Raw genomic sequence first — 23,270 nt, 5'->3', positions numbered from 1 at the left:
CTCATGTAGATCCATTTACAACCTATAGGTTTAACCCCATCAGGTTTATATGCAAGATCCCAAACTGAGTTGAAGTATATAGACTCCATCTCGAGATCCATGGCTTTGGTCCTTTCATCTCGATCAATATCCTCCATTGCCTATTTGTAAGACAACAAATCCTCAACCTCCTCATTAGCTACCATAGCCAGGATTTCATTTAAACCCATATAGCGAATAGGTGGGTTTGTAACCCTCCCATTATGTCGAGGTTCCCTCAACACTTCAGGTGGATTTGACCTACTAGATGAACCCACATCAAAAACTCTTGTTGAGGTAGTAGGCTCTTCAAAAACTCTTGTTGAAGTTTCAGTATTTTCTTTGGAAAACTCATTCAACACGATTTTGCTTTTAGTACTTTGCTCCCTTATATGATTTTCCTCAAGAAAAGTAGCATTTGTCGATACAAACACTTTATTTTCCTTAGGATCACAAAAATAACCCCATCGTGTCCCTTTGGGGTAGCCTATAAATAGGCACAACCTCGAACGTGGTTCTAGTTTCTTAGGATTAGCCTCAATCACATGTGCTGGGCAACCCCAGATGCGGAAGTGACGTAAACTAGCTTTATGATCATTCCACAACTCCAAAGGTGTTCTGGAAACACTCTTAAAGAGAAGACAGTTCAGGATATAAGTTGTAGTCTCTACTGCAAAACCCCAAAACGAGTCCGATAAGTAAGCGTAACTCATCATCGACCGAACCATGCCCAACAGGTTCGATTTCTTCTCTCTGATACACCATTCTATTGAGGTGTACCAGGTGCTGAGAGTTGGAAAACGATTCCATGTTCTATCATATAGTTCTGAAACTTAGAATCCAAAAACTCTCCACCTCAATCAGATCGAAGCATTTTAATCGTTTTACTTAATGCATTTTCAACTTAGCCTTGAACTCTTTGAACTTTTCAAAGGACTCAGACTTATGTTGCATTAAATAAATGTACCCATACCTTGAATAATCATCAGTAAAAGTAATGAAGTATTCATTCCCCTGGCTCGCACATTCATCGAATCATAAAGGTCTAAATGCACTAACTCCAGAGGCTCTTTGGCCCTATAACCTTTTCTAGTAAAAGATCATTTAGTCATTTTGCGTTCAAGGCATGACTTGCACACAGGTAAAGAATTTTCTTCTAACTTGTTTAGAAGTTCATTTTTCACCAACCTTTCAATCCTATTGAGATTAATGTGCCCTAAACGTAGGTGTCAAAGTTGGGCATTTTCTTTAGGAGAAACTTTAAGTCGTTTGTTTTAAGTTACGACAGTTTTAAACATTTCTATGTTATGGAGGAAATTTTTTTCTAACGGCCTTAGCACATACAAATTGTTTTCCAGTTGAGCCGAACATATATCAACACCATTTTTCATAATAAACACTATTAACAGAAAAATTCAGGGTGTAATTACATTCGAGCAAAGAGTTTATAGAAATTAAGTTCCTCTTTAACTTGGGAACTACATACATATCATTAAAAATGATAAATCTATTCTGTAAAGTCAACCGGAGACCTCCAACTGCCACAGCTGAGACAACGTGCCCAGTTCCAACTCTCGAGGTTCCTATCTTTCTCAAGAACCATCGAGTTTCCAGCATGATAGCTTCTATTCCAGACATGAGGTTATAACCGACTTTCATAATCTGTGTGACCTCGTTTCCCAGATTACCGATTCGGTTAAGAGAATTGATGAGTCTTGAGAAGATACATTTTCTGAGAATACTGAGTTAAATGGTGGAGAGATTCACATCGACAATCTAGTAGAGCTGCCGATTCTTCTAAATTCCTATCAAGGTAAGACGTTGGATTTAATAATGTGTGAACTTGCTAATGAATTTTTATTATGAGTAGGATTCAATTGAGTTTCACCTAGAGACTCAAACCCTCGTACCAGTTGAGGTCCGTCGAACCCTTGAGCTTACACACTCCATGCTTACATTGGAAAACCATTTAGAGCCTTCTGTCGTCTATGGCACCGAAGTCGATCTAATTGAAAAGTTTCCCTGGACCGAAAATGAATATGATGTTTATTTCATGCCATATTCAGAAAAAGTAAGTAAGGATAAGCATGAGCCTGCATCACACCTCAAGGAATCTCAGGTAAAATAGTTAGAGGCTTTCAAGCCTGGAATAATTCTTACTCCTGGAATTTCTTGCATCTTTGATTACTGCTCGTATTTTCCTTATGAGTCAGAGTCTGTTGTTGAGTTTTTTATTTCTTTAGACTCGTTTTGGTCATTTGAGTCTTTTAATTCTTTCTTTTTCTCTTTCTTACCAAATATTAGAAAATCTAAATTCGATCTGTCTAGTTCTCGAAAGAGGATGAGTACTCTTATAGCCCTTCCCAGCTATATAGATTCATCCAAGAGAGGACTAGAGAAATATGAGAATTTTTACGTACCTTGAAAGGAATAAGAGACAGGTCGCATTGAGCAATCGACGTTAAAAATTTGTCCTTCCTAGAGGTAGCCAGGCATAAAAAAATAAAACAACTTTTACTTGCTTTCATTATTAGCTTTCTAGGAATAAAATTTTAGACTAACTTTCTTTATTTTCTTGTAGCTTTTATTTTATTTATTTTTTAGTTTTTCTTTTCTCTTTTGTAGGAATAAACAAAAATGAAAGAAAAAGAAAAAAAAGAAGCAGGAAAAATTTCTACCACCACCAGATGCGTATAAACTAAGGAATTTCTTCTGTTCCCTTTATCATTTTGTCTTTATGCTTAATTTTAGTTTTATAAACATTGAGGACAATGTTTAGTTTTTAAGTTGGGGGTGGGGAACATTGCATAATCTTAACATTTTTCTTTTTTTTTTTGGGTTGTTAAAAATTAGTCTTACAAAAATTTTTGCTCTCTTATCTCTATTATCTTTGCATATCTGGAACCCTTAAGCACCTGATCTCGTGTTATGTGGATTTTATGATCTTGATGAAATATATTTCGATTAGGCTCTATTACATTCCTATGGCGTTTTTTTTATTCTCTAAAAAAAAACACAATATCATTATCTTGGCATCATTTTTCTTTTTATATGACTCATTTTTTCTTTCAATGCATGATTCATCTAAGTATATTCATTCATTCAAGAATAATATTCATTTTGTTTGCCATGATCATTTGCTTTTCTCAATCTTTTGATTCTTATCAATGAACTTTGTTGGTACATTCTCTCAAGCAATGATACAAATCAATTTTAAACTTCTTAAAATCTTTTCTTACAAAATTTGAAACTCATTTTTCAAAAGAAACTTTCTTTTCTTTTTAACTTCATAAAAAATTAAAGACTTAGTCTTTAGATTTATTTAGAATCTTAAACTCATTGTCCAACCTAATGAGAGAGACCAAGGGATATGTTGTCACACGTCCCACTCCCACTTACTATGGATATTCTCTCCATTCACCTTGGTACTGACCTACCCAAATGTCATCCTTTAGGGGGATACTCCTAGGGTGCCTCAAGGCCGAGGATAGATCTCACAATGTGAACTTTTTAGGGAGAAACATGTAGAGGTAAAGTGAAGTATCATATACCCTAATTACCTCCCACTGAATGTTCTACCTAGGGGTTCATTAACTTAGAATATCTGGTTACTGATTTTATCTAAGTAGTTGTTTAATTTGCTAAAAAAAACACTTGCTTTTAATGATTAAACAAGTTTGATTCAAGTCTTATTAAACACTTTAACAGACTATCATCAAATTTGCATGCATATAACAAATTTATCTAATTCACCTTTCCAGGTAGGTTCTCAGGTAGGGGTGCGGCGTTTCTATTGACTTAAATACCCCAGCTTAACCAGAACCAGCCTTAGATAAAAGGTCCCTTATAGATAGATTTGGTATGTATTTAGTATTTTATTAGTCAATTTAATCCTATTAAACAGAATTAAAAGATCAAACTTAGGTATCAAATCTCATTAAAACCATGATCTTAGGTCTATCTCAATCAAATTTTAAAACTCTTTTAAAACATGATTAAAGCCTAAGTTTGCATGCAACTCTTTCTTATTGATTTTAATTCTAATTTCATTAATTATCACTCTTATAAAAAATGAAACAACTAAACCAACCACATTGCTAAGCTAGACATTCACAAGGCATTTATAACTTTTATAAATAAACCTAAGTGTCATGCTTCATGCAATGTTCATTCATTACTAATATATAACTGTTATATATATAGCAAGTAATGAACTAAGCATATATGCTAACATATATCCTTATATTATAACATTTATAATAAAGATGATGCATGGATATGCTTTAATGCATGCATATATTATATGATGTATGAGCATGCTTTAATGTAATTTAATCATGCAAACTATTATATTATAACACTTATAATATAAAGATGATGCATAACCTATAGTGGGTTTTAAAACAATATGATACACATTATGGCATATAAAATAAACATACATCATATGTACATTCAATAAAAATTGATGGACCGGGACAATTACCTCAAAACTGGAAAATAAAAGCTAATATTACAAAAGTATCTGAGTCAACCAGTTTAAATAGGTGAATCGGGTCTTGAACTGCTCGCTCGAAGCCTCGTCACTTGATCGTGTAGCAACTCTTTTAGATCCTCGAGTAATATAGATCGAGTATAAATGATCGTGTAGCGTTGATCGCGTGGCTAAGGACTATGCAATGAACATGAAAGTTCATGCGATCATGCAACACATATCGAGTAACACATGCCATTAGATCGTGCAGTCAACGACTATGTGATGAGCATGATTGTCTACATGATCGAGTAGCAAGCGTTGAGTATCTTATACCAAGTGATCGTGTAGCTACTGACTATAAGATGAGCATGATAGCCTACACAATCGTTTAGCACGCATGCCATGCGTCGAGTATCATATACTCTGTGATTGTTTACCTCGCGTGTCTACGCGATCGAGTAGCTAAGGCAACACGATCGAGTAAAGTCTTTAGTGCTATGCGATCGTTTAACAAATACTACACGATCGGAACATTTCTACACGATCGCATAGCCAAATCGAAACGATCATTTAGCTTAGGCTACATGATACGACCATCAATTCGTCTTCTCCCTCGAAGCGAACAACAACTCCTTGCATCTGAAGCTTCATCACGAATGACTCAAACAAACAAAAGACGTATACATATTCGATTGCAAGTCAATAATGCCCAAAAATGCTGGGGTCCTTAGATATTAACTTTTGTAAAAGTAAAGAAAGCTTTAAACAGAGACAATTACCTCGAAAACATCCATCAACAACATCCACATCCACAAACACACTTAACACTTAATCGCATTGCAAAATACGTAAAACCCACCAAGACTGTAAATGATATTCAATACAACAATGGAATTTGAAAATAACAACAACCTGGCTCTAATACCAATTGAAGGAACTCTATGTATAGAGGACCTTTGAGCGGAAACGGATCACCCCAAACTCCATTGTGAAAGAACATACATTCATAGTCATACTAAACAGATTACGCAATAATCAATAAATTATAGCATTCTTCTAGAAATAAATACAAAAGATCAAGAAAACAATATCTTTAAAGAACTTTTCTTCAAGTGTTTCACTCGATCAAACTCAAATGCAACAAGCAACTCGAACTCCCTCGAACACCAGCAAGTATCAACTCGATCCTCGAACAGATCCGGACACAACAGCTAGATTACCTTGGTATTCTCAGTGTGAGAATCCAAGAGTGCTGGGCTCTGGCTTATTTTGGATTGAGGGAAGGATTGGAGTGAAAGAGGAAACGGTCGAGTAATGGACAGAAGTATCATGTAGAAGATGGAAGCATATCACATAGACTCGATACTCGGTCGTTTAGAAAAAGAGTACTATCATATAGTAAACTCGATCTTTATCGTTTAGTCACTCGATAGTAAATATGATAATGCGTGTTTTGTAGAATGATTAGAAAAACATCTTTTCATTTTATCCCACTTAGTCATAAAACCATATAAGCACCCACTAAGGGTGGTTATTGAGAAAAAGGAATTTAATTATCATATAATTAATAAATTATAAATAAATACAATAACTAATTTATCAAATACATCATATCAATTATATAAAATATAATTGAATTAATTTAATTGTATCATATACAATCAAATTCCCTCTGGTTAATTTGAACATTTCAAACTAACCCAAAAACTGATTTTCAACTTAAATCCATTGAGCTACCAAGGGAACCTTATAGACTTGTAGCTTGAAGCTCCAACGGTACGTGAATAACTGACTAAATCCTTTAACCACATTATCCATCATCCGTTAACTACCGGGCACTCCACTAAAGACTGATAACTGCACTATTCGCACTACAGATACATTTCTGTATCCATTAGATATAACCAATCAACAGTACGATGACCCTTCACAAATCGCTCGTAAGTACAACTGGGCCAAATTATCATTTTCCTCTTGTAGTTACATCTAGCTCCTTAAGTACCGCTGATTCCTCTAATGAACAATAGATCATAGTCCCACTATGACTAAATCCATCTTAGGCCATAAGAAAGTGTGTGGCTTCACATTGTTCAAGCCCCGGAATTAGCCCTTAAGGGAGCAATTTATCTACTTACTGCTGAATCGGGGAAGGAGTGAATTCCATCTTGTGTAGCTGAGTTTCTAGCTCCCCAATTAAACGAATCCCCAAAATGGTAGGCTTGTTGAGTCGGCGATCAGGCCACTCTCACCCATGCAAATCAAAGGACTGCCCTCATAGGCAGGAGTTCACAACTAACTCAGGATTAAGATCATGTTACCTATGGTCATCCTAGTGAAATGAAAGTCTTAATTATGAACGACATTTGTATAGAATATCCCCGCTCACATGTCTAATACACAAATGATCAGGATCAAATCATTTGTAGCATTTTACAACATTTGTAAAACCTATAAAGTGGGCCACACTCGTAGTGTCACCAGGATAAGGTATCCCTCATTATCCATATACTACAGACCATTTAGGTTATCACTTAAAACACGATCCACTTGTATGTCTCCACATACATGTTTAAGTTACAACGATAACCATGGATCTTATTTTATTGGTTTGTGGTTAATGTAACTAAAATATCAAATATTTCATAGATTGAAGTGAATAAAAAATATCATATATTATAAATCACAAAGTGTTTGTTCATACAAGCATTTACAAACTACAGGACCCTACGAGATTTAGGGCAACAACCCCAACAGGTAGAACATGGAATTACGTTCCAACTTTCAGCCCTAGGTATACCTCAAAAGAATGGTGTATCGGAAAGGAGAAATAGAACCCTATTGGACATGGTTCGGTCTACGATGAGTTATGCTCAACTTCTTGACTTATTTTGGGGATACACAGTAAAGACTTCTGTTTATATTTTGAATAGTGTTCCCTCAAAGAGTGTTTCTGAAACACCTTTTGAGTTATGGAAAGGTTGTAAATTTTGGTGTTGATGCTCTAAATCTCGTAAGGTCCTGTAGTTTGTAAACACGTGTATGAACAAACATTTGTGATGTAATAATATGAGATATTTTCTTCACTGTTGTCTATGAAATATGAGATATTTTAGTTGCATTAACCACAAACCAATAAACTAAGGTCCCTGGTTATCGTTGTAACTTAAACATGTATGTGGAGACATACAAGTGGATCATGCCTTAAGTGATAACCTAAATGGTCTGTAGTATATGGATAAAGGAAGTAAACCTTATCCTGGTGACATTATGGATACAACCCACTTTGTAGATATTACAAGTGTTGTAAAGTGCTTCAGATGGTCTGATCCTGACCATTCATATGGAGACATGTAAGTAGGGGTATCCTATACAAAGGAGTTTGTATAAGATCGGACCACAAAATGTTTAGTCTCATTATATAACATCATTCATGATAGAGACTTTCATTTCATTTGGATGACTATTGGTAACATGACCTTAATCCTGAGTGAGTTGGGAATTCCTGCCTATGAGGGCAGTCCTTTGATTTGCATGGATGCGAGTGGCCAGATTGTCGACTCAAACCTACCACTTTGGGGATTCGTCTGATTGGGGAGCTGTTAACTCAGCTACACAAGATGGAATTCACTCCTTCCCCAAAGTAGGGGTAAGCAGATAGATTACTCCCTTAAGGGTTGATTCCGGGTCTTGAACAATGTGAAGCCACACACTTTCTCATGGCCCGGGAAGTGTTCACTCATAGTAGAACTATGATGTGTTGTTCATTAGAGAAATCAGTGTTACTTAAGGAGTTAGATGTAACTACAGGGGCAAAACGGTAAATTGGCTCAACTGTACTACAAGCGATTTGTGAAGGGTTATCGTACTGTTGATTGATTATATTCAATGGACACAGAAATATATCTGTAGTGAAAAGAGTGCAACTGTCGGTCTTTAGTGGAGTGCCCGACAGTTAACAGATGGTGGATATTGTGATTAAAGAGTTTAGTCAGTTATTCACATATCGTTGGAGCTTCAAGCTACAGGTTCGTAAGATCCCCTTGGTAGCTTAATGGATTCAAGTTGAGAATTAGTTTTTGGGTTAGTTTGAAGTGTTCAAATTAACAAGAGAGAATTTGATTATATATGATATAATTAAATTGGTTCAATTATATGTGATATAATTGATTTGATGTATTAGATACATTAATTGGAGGAATTAATATAAATATGATTTATATTAAATAAAGGAGAAAAGAACTATGGTTTAAATATTACATATGATGTGATATTAAAACTATAGGTTATAAATATAATATGATAAGTTAGCTATTATATTTATTTATAATAAAAACAATTATGAGATAATTGTTTAGTTGGTTATTTCTTTTCTCCATTAACCGTACAAGTGTGAGGTTAATTTCAGTTTTTAATAGAATTAAAAATAAAAAGAGTTTTCATTTTTTGATTGAATAGTTTCATTATCGCATTATTAATCAATCGAGCAAAAGAAAGTTATACGAAAGCCCTTTCGAGAGACTAAACAATCAAGCGAGAAATTGCTAGATGATTGCTCACGAGAGTGAGAGATTGCTAGACGATTGCTCACGAGAGCGAGAGATTGCTAGACGATCGAGTACCCACTGTCTATAAGATAGACTAAACCTTTCTTCCACTTACTCATTCGTGTAGCTCGATCGTATAACATCCTCCTTCCCTCTACCAAATTCACATAGAGCCCACACCTTCTGGATTCTCACTCTGAGAATATCAAGGTTACCGAGTGGTAGTGTTGAGGGTTGCCATTCGAGGATCAGACAGTTCGTGATTGTGACGAGAGCGAGAGTTTGCTAGACAATTGCGACGAAAGCGAGAGTTTGCTAGATGATTTCTCCTAGTTTCTTTGCATTCGTGATCGTTGAGACTTCATTGGGATGCCTGACTAGAGTAGATCGAGGGAATACGTGAAGAAGAGTTCTTCAAAGGTATGTCTCTTGATTCCCTTTGATTTAGTAAGAAAACATGCTATAATTTTCTCTATAATGCATAACTGTTCTTCTATGTTTGTGAATGCGTTTATTCTTTCACAATGGGCTAGGAAAGATCTTGCTTCCGCTTACTGGTTCTCTTGAATAAGAGATCCTTTAGTAAAGGTAGTTTACGCCACTTTAGAATTTGATGATTTCCAGCCCATGTGCTAATTGTTGGGTTGTATATCTTAAAACACGCAGTTTGTAGAGTTAAACATTTTCTATTATCAATAAAGATGTTATTCAACATTTTTTCAATAAAGTTGTTATTGAATTTATAAATTGAAAATGTAAAGATTAAATCTATAAACTAAGATCCATGGCTATTATATGAATACTTGAACTTTATGTGGAGACATAAAAGTAGATCAGGTTCGAGTAAATAGTGAAAATGATCTATAGTATACAAATAAGTTTGGGTGTCTTATTATGGCAACACTATCGGATACGACCCACTTTGTAGTTGTTACAAGGAGTTGTAAAGTGCTACAAACGAAGTGATCCTAATTCATTCATGTGGTGATGAGGAGTGGGGGCATCCTGTGCAATAAGTTTGCATAAGATCAGACCAAGAAATAAGTCACTCTTACTTTATAACACTGTTTACTATTTAAGGTTGACTATTTCGATTAGATGACCTAGGTAACTCGATCTTAATCCTGAGTTAACTATGAACTTCGGTTTATTCGGGATTATCCTTAGATTTACATAGGTGAGGGTTGGCTCCACAGCGCCGACTCAATAAGCCTTCCATTCCAGGGATAAGACTGGGTAGATAGCTGGGGACATAAAGTGCAAGATGGAATTTACACCTACCCAATTTAAGTATAGGAGGAAGGTTGTTCTCTTAAATGTTGAACCTGAATCTCTCTTACCTCTGGTGATTCCATTGCTCGGCATATGGAAAACCATACCTGTTGATATTTCTTGCCATAAAAGAACAAATAGACACAAAAGGGGAATATATATATATATATATATGCATTTTTAAAGTTTAACAGTCAACTCTAACTAAAAGATATTAATTGCTGCCTCCCGCGAAATGGCGCATTTGTTCGAAATTCGAGAATAGAGTTAATTCAACTCCAAACCGAAACAAAAGAAAATTTATAATACACTGAACTACTTCGATTACTACTAAAACGTGGCAACAACGGCAAGTGCGGGGTCGAACCGCAGGGAAACGAAGAATTAATTTCTTTTCGTGTTAGATTTGACTGCGAAAAAAATGGTAAAAATGAGTTTTGGTTTCGATTTAGGAAGATGCAAGAAAAGTAAATTGCAAGGGATATATGGAATGGTAAAGGACTCGTTTCGTTCTCAGATAAAGTGCCCATTCAATGTAAATTAAGTCATTGTTATATGCCAAATAACTAATATTCAAATTATGCATGCATAGCTACTCAATTTGATAAGAATTAATCAATCTCTACAAAGGCCGACAATCAATTAGTCCAAATCAAATCGAGCATCCTAATCGGTAGTTAAGGCTGGAAAGACTGTGCCCTAACTAGTCTACACTAGATGCAATTGGGTCCTTAATGGCCATAAAGAATAAGAAACACATGCATGAAAATCAAGGATTCAATTATGTTGATTAGTGTCAGGAAAGCCTTCAAAATAATCAAAGTATTCACTAAATCTAGATTAAATGTACGATGCAAAGATTCAAGATCAACCTAAACACCTAAGCATCCTCATCTATTCTGTGTTATAGGAGTAAATTCAAAGCATGGACGATTACAAGGATACGTGCGAGCCCGAATTTAACTAGCAAAGACATGTAATCGTGATAGGGTCATCAATCTAACACACAAAAGCAAATCTAAATCATGCGAGATTAAAGAAGAACATAATTCTTAATTGAAGCAAAAAATTGAACATATAACTCATTAAATTACAAAGAACACTTAGTCCAAGAACTAATTTAAAATTACCTCATTGATTCATAGACAAACCGATGGGATACAATGAGAATGGAGGGGATGTTGCTAAGTTAATCCTACTCCTACTCCTATTCCTATCTAACAGACAACGGAATAAGAATATGCATGAAAGGTAGAGATACGACAAACCTTGACATGAAATAAATGTATGGGAAAATAGATAAAATACGAAGATGCTTTCATTGCAACCCTTAAGAGTAACTGCGAGGGCAACCCTAGACAATGCAAGCCAATGCGCTCATGCTACACTCAGGCACGTCAAGTCATTTTCCAATGGAAATGCAGTGCTCCTAAGTTTAAGACGCATATGTTGAATGTAAGGTGTCCATAAAGCTTATTCCTAAGTTTCTACTTTTTTCCTATGCGATGATACAAAATGCACACAACACTACGGTGACCGCACTCAATCGTATCCTATCTTTAGGATGCATGCGATGGTTTAAGATAGCAACAATGCCTTATTCTAAGCTCCTATTTTCTGTATTATGTGTTCTAATCTGACTCTTTTGAGCCTATATTCTGACCTGACCTTCCCAACCTAGATCCTATCCTTAGACTACCCTCTCGAGTATCCCTAATGACGAATGAAGCATACATACTACAAAACAATGCACGAACTTGGTGATGCAAGATTGTTATTATCCCTATGAAAAACACAAACCTGTGCTTAATCCTAACCCGAGCAGTTGTTGTGCTGAATTCACTCATAGACAACATGCGTTGCCTATAGACAGGCGTTGCTAGCAGCTTCACACTAATAAATAAGGTTTTCTCACACACTCACGCAACGCACACCAATCGGTGGTTGCTACAACTGCTTTCATACCCTAATCCACAGAACTAAGTATAACAATACCAGTATCCCTACTAAGTGTTGGATGAAAGTAAAGATCTAAGCTAAAGAAGATGGAGATGGAGTCTAAGGAACAAGATGCATTGAAAAAGATTGTATTAATTCCTTATTCCAAAATGTCTATACAATACAATTTGAAGAAGAAAGGGAAATGAAATGACCGGTGGAAGCAAATGCTTGCTTTCACAGCTGGAATGTCATCACGGAGGCTGTTGTGCCAATGATGGACGGAGGAGCTGACTCTCTCGAGTCTAGCTCCGATGAAGACTCCCTCGTCCACTTAGAATGAGGAAGAGATAAAGAACTCTCAGCCATCTTCTCACGCATAATTCCTGGATCACGGGAAAATCCCGTATGGAAGGATAATCTCTCAGAATGATGAATTTCAGCCATCGGCCCTATTTATAGGCTTGGGTCACCGACACATTAATTTGGACGCTCTGAATCGACTTTGTGCGTTCGGCACGCTTCCTTTCTAACCTCTGCCGACTAACGGCGTTGGTAGGTGAAATTATAACATCATCTTTTGGATTTTCTCGAGGTAGATGCGTTGATGCATTCATTCCACCTACCTTGCGTTGATCCCATTAGTTTTCATTGTCGCGCAACTGCAATCATTGAATGGTCGCATTCGCTTAATACTGCAACTCTACACGATGACCGCAATCGCCTGACGAGCGCAATTCCCATGTGACGAACGCATGTGGCTGATCACCGCAACACCCATGCGTTGATCTAATGCGTTTGCCTTGCGGTGGAGAGTTTCTCCACATGCGATCGTCTATGCGGTGGTCTGGTTTCTTTGTTTGTGTTCATTTCTTGCATTAGCTACAAAAATAGAACATTGAACACACAATTAACACAAAATAACGGGTTAGTTGAGATTCGACATGCTGATCGACGCAAGTTCATATTCTCGTGAATTCCTATCATGATCGACGCATATTCTGCCTAACAACCTTCGTAATTCTAAGTAAAAGGCCTAAGATGACATGCATTTCTGTAGTTCATCACACCCTCAAACTTGAAATCATGCTTGTCCTCAAGCATGCGTTATACTCAAGAAATTCTAAGTCACCTTCATGCTTTCCTTTGACCAATTTCTCAGAATATAATTTACACACACCTTTGACCATCACCGCAATGCTCTCCTCCATTTTGGCTGCTTCTTCAAAAAGATCTTGTCTAAGTTAAATCCGGCAAGCCTTTGCTCAAAAACTTTTATTCATTCATCGCAATTTTGTGTTTAGCTTTAGAGAATGTGTTCATTAAAAAATACTTCAACATTTTGTGATGGCTTATTCAAATGCAGCGTTGAACCTGGTTACGCCCTCATTTTGGCTTACCCCCACGTGTGTCATGCAGGCATCCAACTTCGGTTGCGTTCCATATTCAACTCAACTCTTGTCTTCTTTCTTTTGGCTTGCGTTGGATAGAGGATTTGCGCTTATGCGCTAATCCTGGTGACTTGCCTTCGTTTTGGCTTGCCCCCATGTGTATCATGCGGACATCAAACTTTGAGCAAGTGCCTTTCACAGCTTAACTCTTATCAACATGGGTTTCCCCATTGCGTTGACAGTGGAGTTATTATTCTCAAAAACTCGCTTCACTTTTTTTTTTTCAAATGATCGCAATATAATGAACGCAATTCTCCGAGACCACTGCCACCCCCAAACTTAGAGGTTCGCAGCATTCTCACCGCAAAGCTAAAAAAAAATTACAAGAATGCGATAATAAATGTTTGAGCAAAGGTTGGCACAAAATAAAACTTAAGACTTTCAAAATTTGAAGAAACTAATGAAAGTAAAGAATGCCTTGCGTTGATTAGTTAGAAAATGCGGTGAACTATACGTACCATCATAGAAACATCGCAAAACAACGCAATCGGGAAAAAGAGAATTTTAAAAGGATAAGGCATACAAGATAACAAGAAAAGACCTTAGGCGGAACAACACATGCGCTCATGCGTTGGAATCCACACAATTGAAGCCATGCGTTGAATGGTGAAAGGAATTCTTCCATTGAACTTTGAATCGAGGAGACTTATTGTTGCACCTACAAGAGAAAACGTATCACAACTAAGGAAGTAGCCATATATCCAAAATAACAATGAAAATAAAATAAAATAAATAACCTATACTAAGAAAGCAAGTTAAAGATAGAGTATAGGACATCCCTGCAAAAGTAGGAGTGTTGTCATTGCAAGGAGTCTTCCATGTAGGAGATGACTCTCAACTGCTTGGGTCAAGTTGCCTTGACCATTGGAACTTCCGGCAATTGTTGGGCGCATGTTGGCCACCATGAGCTTAAAATTACCTTCAGCTCTTTTGCGATTGATTGCCCTTCTACCTTGGGGTCAAATTGGCTTTCAGCGTATCGCCTACACTTTAATATTGTTTGCAACTTGGTTGCACAAGCTGTAATACACCCAAGATAAAAATGTTGCTCGCAGAGACATAAAACTTAACAAATATTTAGCTGCCAAGTCCCCGACAATGGCGCCAAAAACTTGATGGCGGGAAATTGGAAGTCAATTTTACTCGACAACCAAAATCCCGTGGACGCGTTATACGATGCATGTTCCTAAGATATGCGTTGATAGTCATGCGTCGATGGTCATGTGTTGGAATGAAAAATGTATTAACGAATGTATGCGATGACCATGCGTCCTACCAAAAGTTTTCTTGCATTCACGCCAAGTATAACATGAACTCAAGTTTCTCGGGTAATCCGAGATCAAACACAGGGACTTGTAGCTATATGTTTGCGGTGATGTGCATGTGGCGATTTAAATAAATGAATGGAGGGGATGTTGCTAAGTTAATCCTACTCCTACTCCTATCTAATAGACAACGCAATGACAATATGCATGAAAAGTAAAGATATGACAAACCTTGACATGAAATAAATGTATGGGAAAATAGATAAAATACGGAGATGTTTTCATTGCAACCCTTAAGAGTGACTGCGAGGGCAACCCTAGTCAACGCAAGCCAATGCACTCATGCTACACTCATGCACGACAAGTCATTTCCAATGAAAATGCAGTGCTCCTAAGTCTAGGATGCATATGTTGAATGTAAGGTGTCCATAGAGCTTATTCCTAAGTCTCTACTTTTTTCCTATGCGATGATACAAAATGCACACAACACTACGGTGACCGCACTCAATCGTATCCTATCTTTAGGATGCATGCGAATGGGTTTTAATAAGCAAACATGCTTATCCAAGCTTCTATCTCTTGTTATTAATGTGTTCTAATCTGACTCTTTTGAGCCTAATATTTCTGATCTGCCTTCCCAAGCTAGATCCTATCCTTTAGACTACTACCTCCCCGAGTAATTCCTAATGACGAATGAAGCATACATACTACAAAACAATTGCACGAACTTGGGTTGACGCAAGATTGTTTACATCCCTAAGTGAACAAACGCAAACCTGCTTAATGCGTCCAACCATTTACCCCCGACAGTTGTTTGTTGCTGACTTCACTCATGGACAAGTAATGCGTTTAGCCTATAGACAGGCATTGCAACAGCTTTCACACTAAGCAAATAAGGTTTTCTCACACACTCCATGCAATGCCACACTTCTCGGTGAGTTGCTAAACTGCTTTCATACCCTAATCCACAATGAACTAAGTATACAATACCAGTAATCCCACTAAGTGTTGCGATGAAAGTAAAGATGCTAAGCAAAAAGATGGAGATGGAGTCTAAGGAACAGAGAAATGCATTGCAAAAAGATTGTATTAATTCCTTAATTCCCAAAATGTTATACAATACAATGTTAAGAGAAGAAAGGGAAATGAAATGAACCGGTTGGGAAAGCAAAGGCTTGCCTTCCAGTGGAATGTGCATCACGGGGAGGCTGTTGGTGTAACCAATGATGGACGGAGGAGCTGACTCTCTCAGTATTAGCTCGTGAAGGCTCGGATCGTCACTGGAATGGAGGAGGAGATAGAAGAACTCTCAGCCATCTTCTCACGTAATTTGTCTGGATCATGAGGAAAATCCCTGTATGAAGGGATAATCTCCAGAATGTTTGAATTTCAGCTCATTGCCTCTATTTATAGAGCTTGGGTCACCGACAACATTAATTGGACTACTCTGAATCCGATGTTCGGCGCGTTCGTCCTTTCTGAACCTCTGCCACTAACGGCGTTGGTAGTGAAATGTCAAATATCATCTTTTGAATTTTCTCGAGGTAGATGCATTGATGCGTTCATCCACCTACCTTGCGTTGATCCCATTAGTTTTGCATTGTCACGTAGCTGCAATCATTGAATGACCGCATTCGCTTAATACCGCAACTTTACACGATGACCGCAATCGCCTGACGAGCGCAATTCCCATGTGATGAACGCATGTGGTTGATCACCGCAACACCCATGCGTTATCTAATGTTTTGCATTGCGGTGGAGAGTTTCTCCACATGTGGTCGTCTATGTGGTGGTCTGATTTCTGCGTTTTCTTTCATTTCCTGCATTAGCTACAAAAATAAAACATTGAACGCACAATTAACGCAAAATAACGGGTTAGCTAAGATTCGGCATGCTGATCGATGCAAGCTCATATTCTCGTAAATTCCTATCATGATCAATGCATATTTTGCCTAACAACATTCATAATTCTAAGTAAAAGATCTAAAATGACATGCATTTCTGCATGTCACCAGAATTCAACATATTTTTGACCTAGCAAAAGGAACATTTATAGAAAATCTTAGGGCAGCGTTGCAACACTATGGTCGAGCATTGCAACGCTCACTCGTGCACGTTCTTCTCCTCCATCCGTCAAATGTTGTAGCATCGCGACGTTACGCTACTGTTTTATAGCATTGCGCTTGAGCATTGCGCAGTGTTGTGATGCTGATGTGGGTCACATCCTTTGAAGCTTGGATACTTCAAATCTACTCCAAATCGCTTCAAATTAGCCCCGATTAGCTTCAAATCCCCGATTCTACCTCTTGATTGCTCGTTACTTAAAAAATAGAGAAATAAATACATAAAATCCACTAACGAGTTCGAATTAAGCTAGGAATAATAACTCTTTTTGGGAGCTAACAATGAATAAGAAATTAAACTCTTTAATTACATTATTCACAATCTGTTAACTGTTGGGCAGTCTACTAAAGACCGACAGCTGCATTCTTCACACTACAGATATATTTCTGTGTCCATTGGATATAATCAATCAACAATACAATGTCCTTTCACAAATTTCTCGTAAGTATAGCTAGGCCAAATTATCGTTTTTCCACTATAGTTACATCTAACTCTTTAAGTACCACTGATTCCTCTAATGAACAATAGATCATAGTCCTACTATGACTAAACCTCTCTCGGGCCAGGAGAAGGTGTGGTGCCACATTGTTCAAGACCCAAAATCAGCTCTTAAGAGAGCAATTTATCTACTTACCTTTCTTTTAGGAAATGAGTGAATTCCATCTTGTATAGCTGTGTTCCCAGCTCCCCAATCAGACGAATCCCCAAAATGGTAGGCTTGTTGAATTGGCGATCTGGCCACTCTCACTCATATAAATCAAAGAACCGCCCTCATAGGTAAGAGTTCACAACTCACTCAAGATTTAGTTCATGTTACCTATGGTCACCCTGATGAAATGTCAGTCTCTATTGTGAACGGTGTTATATAATGAGACTAAACATTTCGTGGTTCGGTCTTATACAAATTCCTTTATATAGAATATCCCCGCTAGTAAGTCTAATACATGAATGATCAGGATAAGATCGTTTGTAGTACTTTACAGTAATTGTAACACCTATAAAGTGGGTCATACTCGTTGTGTCACCAGGATAAGGTACCCAACCTTATCCATATACTACAGACCATTTAGGTGATCACTTAAACATGATCTGCCCGTATGTCTCCACATACATGTTTAAGTTACAACGATAACCTTGGATGTTATTTTATTGGTTTGTGGTTAATACAACTAAAATATCACATATTTTATAAACAAAGTGAATAAAATATCATATATTTTATTAATCACATAACCTGTTTATTCATACAATGTCTACAAACTGTAGGACCCTATGAGATTTGGGGCATCAACCCCGACATCAAGTACCTTCGGAGAACGAGGGACTATATGCTTGTATATAGAGATAAGGATTTAATCCTTACAGGATACACATACTTTGACTTTTAGACTGATCGGGATTTTCGAAAATCCACATCAGGGTCAGTGTTTACTCTGAATGGAGGAGCTACAGTTTGGCGAAGCATCAAGCAGAGATGGTGGGGTTGATGCCCTAAAGTCTCGTATCCTATAGTTGTAAATAGTTTGTACGAACGCTTGTGATGTATAATATATGATATTTACTTCACATCTTGTTTTTGCTTAGTTGTTTGTCTTATTTGCTTTACCATAAACCAATAAACATAAAATCCCTAGTTATCTGGATGTAGCTTAAGCATGTATGTGATGTCATACAAGTGGATCATATCTTAAATGATAACCAAAATGGTCTGTAGTATATGGATATAGGAGGGAAAACTTATCTCGGTAACGCTACGGATGCGGCCCGCTTTGTAGAATGGTAACAAGTGTTGTGACTTGTCACAGATGGTCTGATCCTGATCATTTGTGTAGGGGACATGCGAACGGGGGTGTCCTATATAAAGAGTTTGTATAAGACCTGACTATGAAGTGTTAACGTCTTGTTATATAACACCATTCATGACAGAGACTTCATCTCACTAAGATGACCATAGGTAACATGACCTCAATCCTGAGAATGTTGGGAACTCCTGCCATTGAGGGCGGTCTTTTGATTTGTATGGGCGCGAGGGTCCAGGTCGTCGACTCAAACCTACTATTTTGGGGATTCGTCTGATTTGGGAGCTGGGAACTCAGCTACACAAGATGTAATTCACTCCTTCCCTAAAGCAGGGTCAAGTGGATAGATAGCTCCCTTAAAGGTTGATTCCAGAGCTTGAACGATGTGGTGCCAACACCTTCTCTTGGCCCGAGAGGTATTCACACATAGTTAGGCTATGTTGTATTATTCATTAAAGGAATTAATGGTACTTAAGGAGTGGGATGTAACTACAGGGGAAAAATGGTAAATTGGCCCAGCTGACTTACGAGCATTTATAAAGGGTCATCATACTCATGATTGGTTATATCCGATGGACACAGAAATATATTTGTGGTAAGAAGAGTTTAGCTGTTGGTCTTTAGTGGAATGTCTGGCAGTTAAAGATGGTGGATCTTGTGGCTAAAGAGTTTAGTCAGTTATTTATATACCGTTGGATCTTCGAGCCATAGGTCCATAAGGTCCCCTAGGTAGCTTGGATAAAGTCGAGAATCAGTTTTTGGGTCAGTTTGAAATATTCAAATTAACAAGAGGAAGTTTGATTATATATGATATAATTGACTAAATATATGAGATACATTATTTTGGAGGAAATTAGATATAAATATGATTTATATCTAGTGGAGGAGAAATTACTATAGTAGATATATGATATCAAACTATAGGTTAAAAATATAATATGATTATATTAATTTTTAATTAATTGATTGGTTATGTGATAATTGGCCAGAACTTTCTCCTCAATCGTGTGTTAGTGGGAAAATCAAATTCGATTATTGTAACTGAAGAATAAAATAAAAATTGGTTTCATTTTGCAAGTAGTTCGAAAAAATCACTCAAGGTGTGAAAACACAACGGTCGCTTAGCTTAGAGCCTATATGATAGTGCCTTATTGCCTAAACGATCACACACCTCATGTACTAAATGATCGCTTACTCTTTCCTAAATGATCGCTTAGTGCGCAAAGTTTTCTAAACGATCACTTACTCTTTACTAAACGATCGCTTAGTAAAACCTACACGATCATGTAGCTTTCTCTAAACGATAAGCATCTGCTATACGATAGCCTTATCCCACTTGCTTTTCGTTCTACACGATCATCCCTTTCCTCATTCCTCTACCAATTCCATAAAAAACCACTCTTTGGATTCCCACTCCGATAATACCAAGGGCTTTAAGTGGTGGTGTCTTCCCCGGTCCTGCTTATTCGTGCGTTGCCATTCATGTAGATGATTGTGCTGCTGGTAGCCAACTGTTTGCTGGGTGATAAAGATCGTAGAGGGTTTGCTTCTGCTTGATTGAGTTCGAAGTGAAGATAGTCTTCAACTAGTACATTATTTATTTGTGAAAGCATGCCTATAATTAATGTTAAATTGCATACCTATTTGTTAGAATGTGTATGTGGTAATTCGGTCACAATGAAATAGAAAAGATCCAAACGTGCTCACGGATACTCTTGTTCAAGAGTTCCTTCAAAAGATGCATCACATACTCCACTATGGAAGTTGAATACGTAGCTTCTTGTGAAGCTGCTAAAGAGGCTATTTGGCTTACAAAGTTTCTTACTGATTCGGAAGTTGTTCCAAATATGTCTTTGCTCATCACACTTTATTGTGATAATAGTGGTGCTGTGGCAAATTCTAAGGAACCTAGGAGTCATTGAAGAGGTAAACACATTGAGCTAAAATATCACTCGATTCAAGAGATTGTGCATCAAGGTGAAGTGATTATCATGAAGATTGCTTCGGAGCACAACGTTGCTAATTTATTTATAAAGGCTCTCATGGCTAAAGTGTTTGAAGGTCATCTAGAAAGTCTAGGTCTATGGGATATGCGACATGTTGTCTAAAGCAAGTGGGAGATGTTACTATGGTATATAGTGTATGCCCTAGTTTATTGTTTTTGTACTTTATTTGTATTATACATTTGGCTCCCTAAGCTTTAGGATAAGTGGGAGATTGTTGGGCTTGGTATCCTAAATCTCTCTTGTATACTCGTAGTTTGTAAACTCTATATAAACAAACTGTTATTATTAAAATAATTGTTATTTTATGAGCATACACTTAACTTAATAAACAAAAATCCTAGGTTATTTTATGTACTTTAAACATGTATGTAGTGACATATAGGTGGATCATGTTGAAATGATAACTTAAATGGTTTGTAGTAGATGGATAAGGCTGGGTACCTTATTCTGGTGACACTACGGATACGACCCACTTTGTAGATGTTACAGGTGTTGTAAAGTTCTACAAATGATCTGATCCTGATCATTCATGTAGAGACCTATGAGCGGGGGTATTCTATACAAAAAGTTTGTATAAGACCGGACCACGAAATGACTAGTCTCATTATATAATGCCGTTAATAATAGAGACTTACATTTCACCAGGATGACCATAAGTGTCATGACCTGAATCCTGAGTAAGTTGTGAACTCTTGCCTATGAAGACAGTCCTTTGATTTACATGGGTGAGAATAGCTAGATCGCCGACTCAATATGCCTACCATTTTTGGGATTTGTCTGATTGGGGATTTGAGAACATAGCTACACAAGACGGAACTGACTCCTTCCCTAATGTCGGGGTAAGTAGATAAATTGCTCCCTTAAGGGCTGATTTCGGGGCTTGAACAATGTGACCACACCCTTTTCTGGTCCGACAGGGATTTGATCATAGTTGGACTATGACTAATTGTTCATTAGAGGGATCAATGGTACTTAAGGAGTTAGATGTAACTACAGGGAAAAAACAGTAATTTTGACCCTACTTATAAGCAATTTTTGAAGGATCATCGCACTGTTGACTTGTTATATCTGATGGACATAGAAATATATCTGTAGTACAAAGAGTGCAGCTGTCGGTCTTTAGTGGAGTGACCAACAATTAATGGATGTTGGGTAATTTAATTAAAGAAGTGTAATTAATTATCCAAGTACCATTGGAGCTTCAATCTACAGGTCCATAAGGTTCCCTCTATGGCTCAACAGGGATTATTGAGAATTATTTTTGGATTAATTTGAATTGTTCAAATTAATTGGGAGAATTAATTATATGTGATATAATTAATATAATGTATTTGATACATTATAGTATGAAGTTGATTTTGAGAGGAATTAAATATTTGAATGTGATTCAAATATTAATTGTATGGATGAGATTCACATAATTAAATTTATTATAAATGAGATTTATATTAAATGCCATGAATGATTGAGAGAAATTAAAACTATAGGTTATATTATGTTTGATACAATATAAAAACTATAGATTATATGTTATATTTGATATAACATATAGTTATACATACATACACACACATACATATATATAATTATTTAAAATTTCAAAATTAAAGGGAGGGAGTTACAATTCCTTCCTCTTAATTATCTCTCAATGAAACGTGTGTGAGGAATATTGGTTTAGTTGATAGAATCTCAATCTTCTTCAGTTTTTTAGTTTTTACAGAAGATAGTGTCTCTTTGTGATTTCTCTGTGTTTTTTCCTCCCTTTCTCTCAAAATCTCTCCCTCTCCAAAAAAAGTCAAAGAAGCCCACAACTCCCTTTGTAATTCTCACCCCCAAGGAGAATACAAGAGGTTCACTTGTGGTAGTGGCCAAAACGTGGGTTGCTGCTTTTTTGAAGATCTAGTTCTAGACGAAGAGTTTGTGATCGGATTGAGGAGGGATCTCGCGATGAATTGGTTCTTTAAGGGTAAATTCTAATTCTTCCTTTCTTCCTCCCTCTGTTAGCATGATGTAAAATTTGTATGTTTTATAATTTTAATTCTATAAAAAGTTGAAAATTAGGATGATCCCGCTTCCGTTGCAGACCTCACGGTTCCCTTCACTAGAGACAACATTTAAGGGAATTGAGTTTGAAAAGTTGTATTAGAAAAAGGTAAAAATGTTATTTTCACCCCATAGGACCCTCCATTTGAATTTTTAAAAAAAGAAATAAGTTAGAAAAAATGATTTTTTTAAAAAGATGTTAGTTTTGTAAGGTGATTTTTTTTTTTGTTGTTAAAAATAACTATTTCCATTAATTTTTCCTCTTTTCACTCACTTTGTACTGTACAATAAATTCCCTCAATTGTGAGGAGCGGCTCGGGATGAAGATGGGGG

This window comes from Benincasa hispida, chromosome 7 (genome assembly GCF_009727055.1).
Source record: "Benincasa hispida cultivar B227 chromosome 7, ASM972705v1, whole genome shotgun sequence".
Lineage (NCBI taxonomy): Eukaryota > Viridiplantae > Streptophyta > Magnoliopsida > Cucurbitales > Cucurbitaceae > Benincasa > Benincasa hispida.
Note: the sequence above shows the minus strand (reverse complement) of the source record.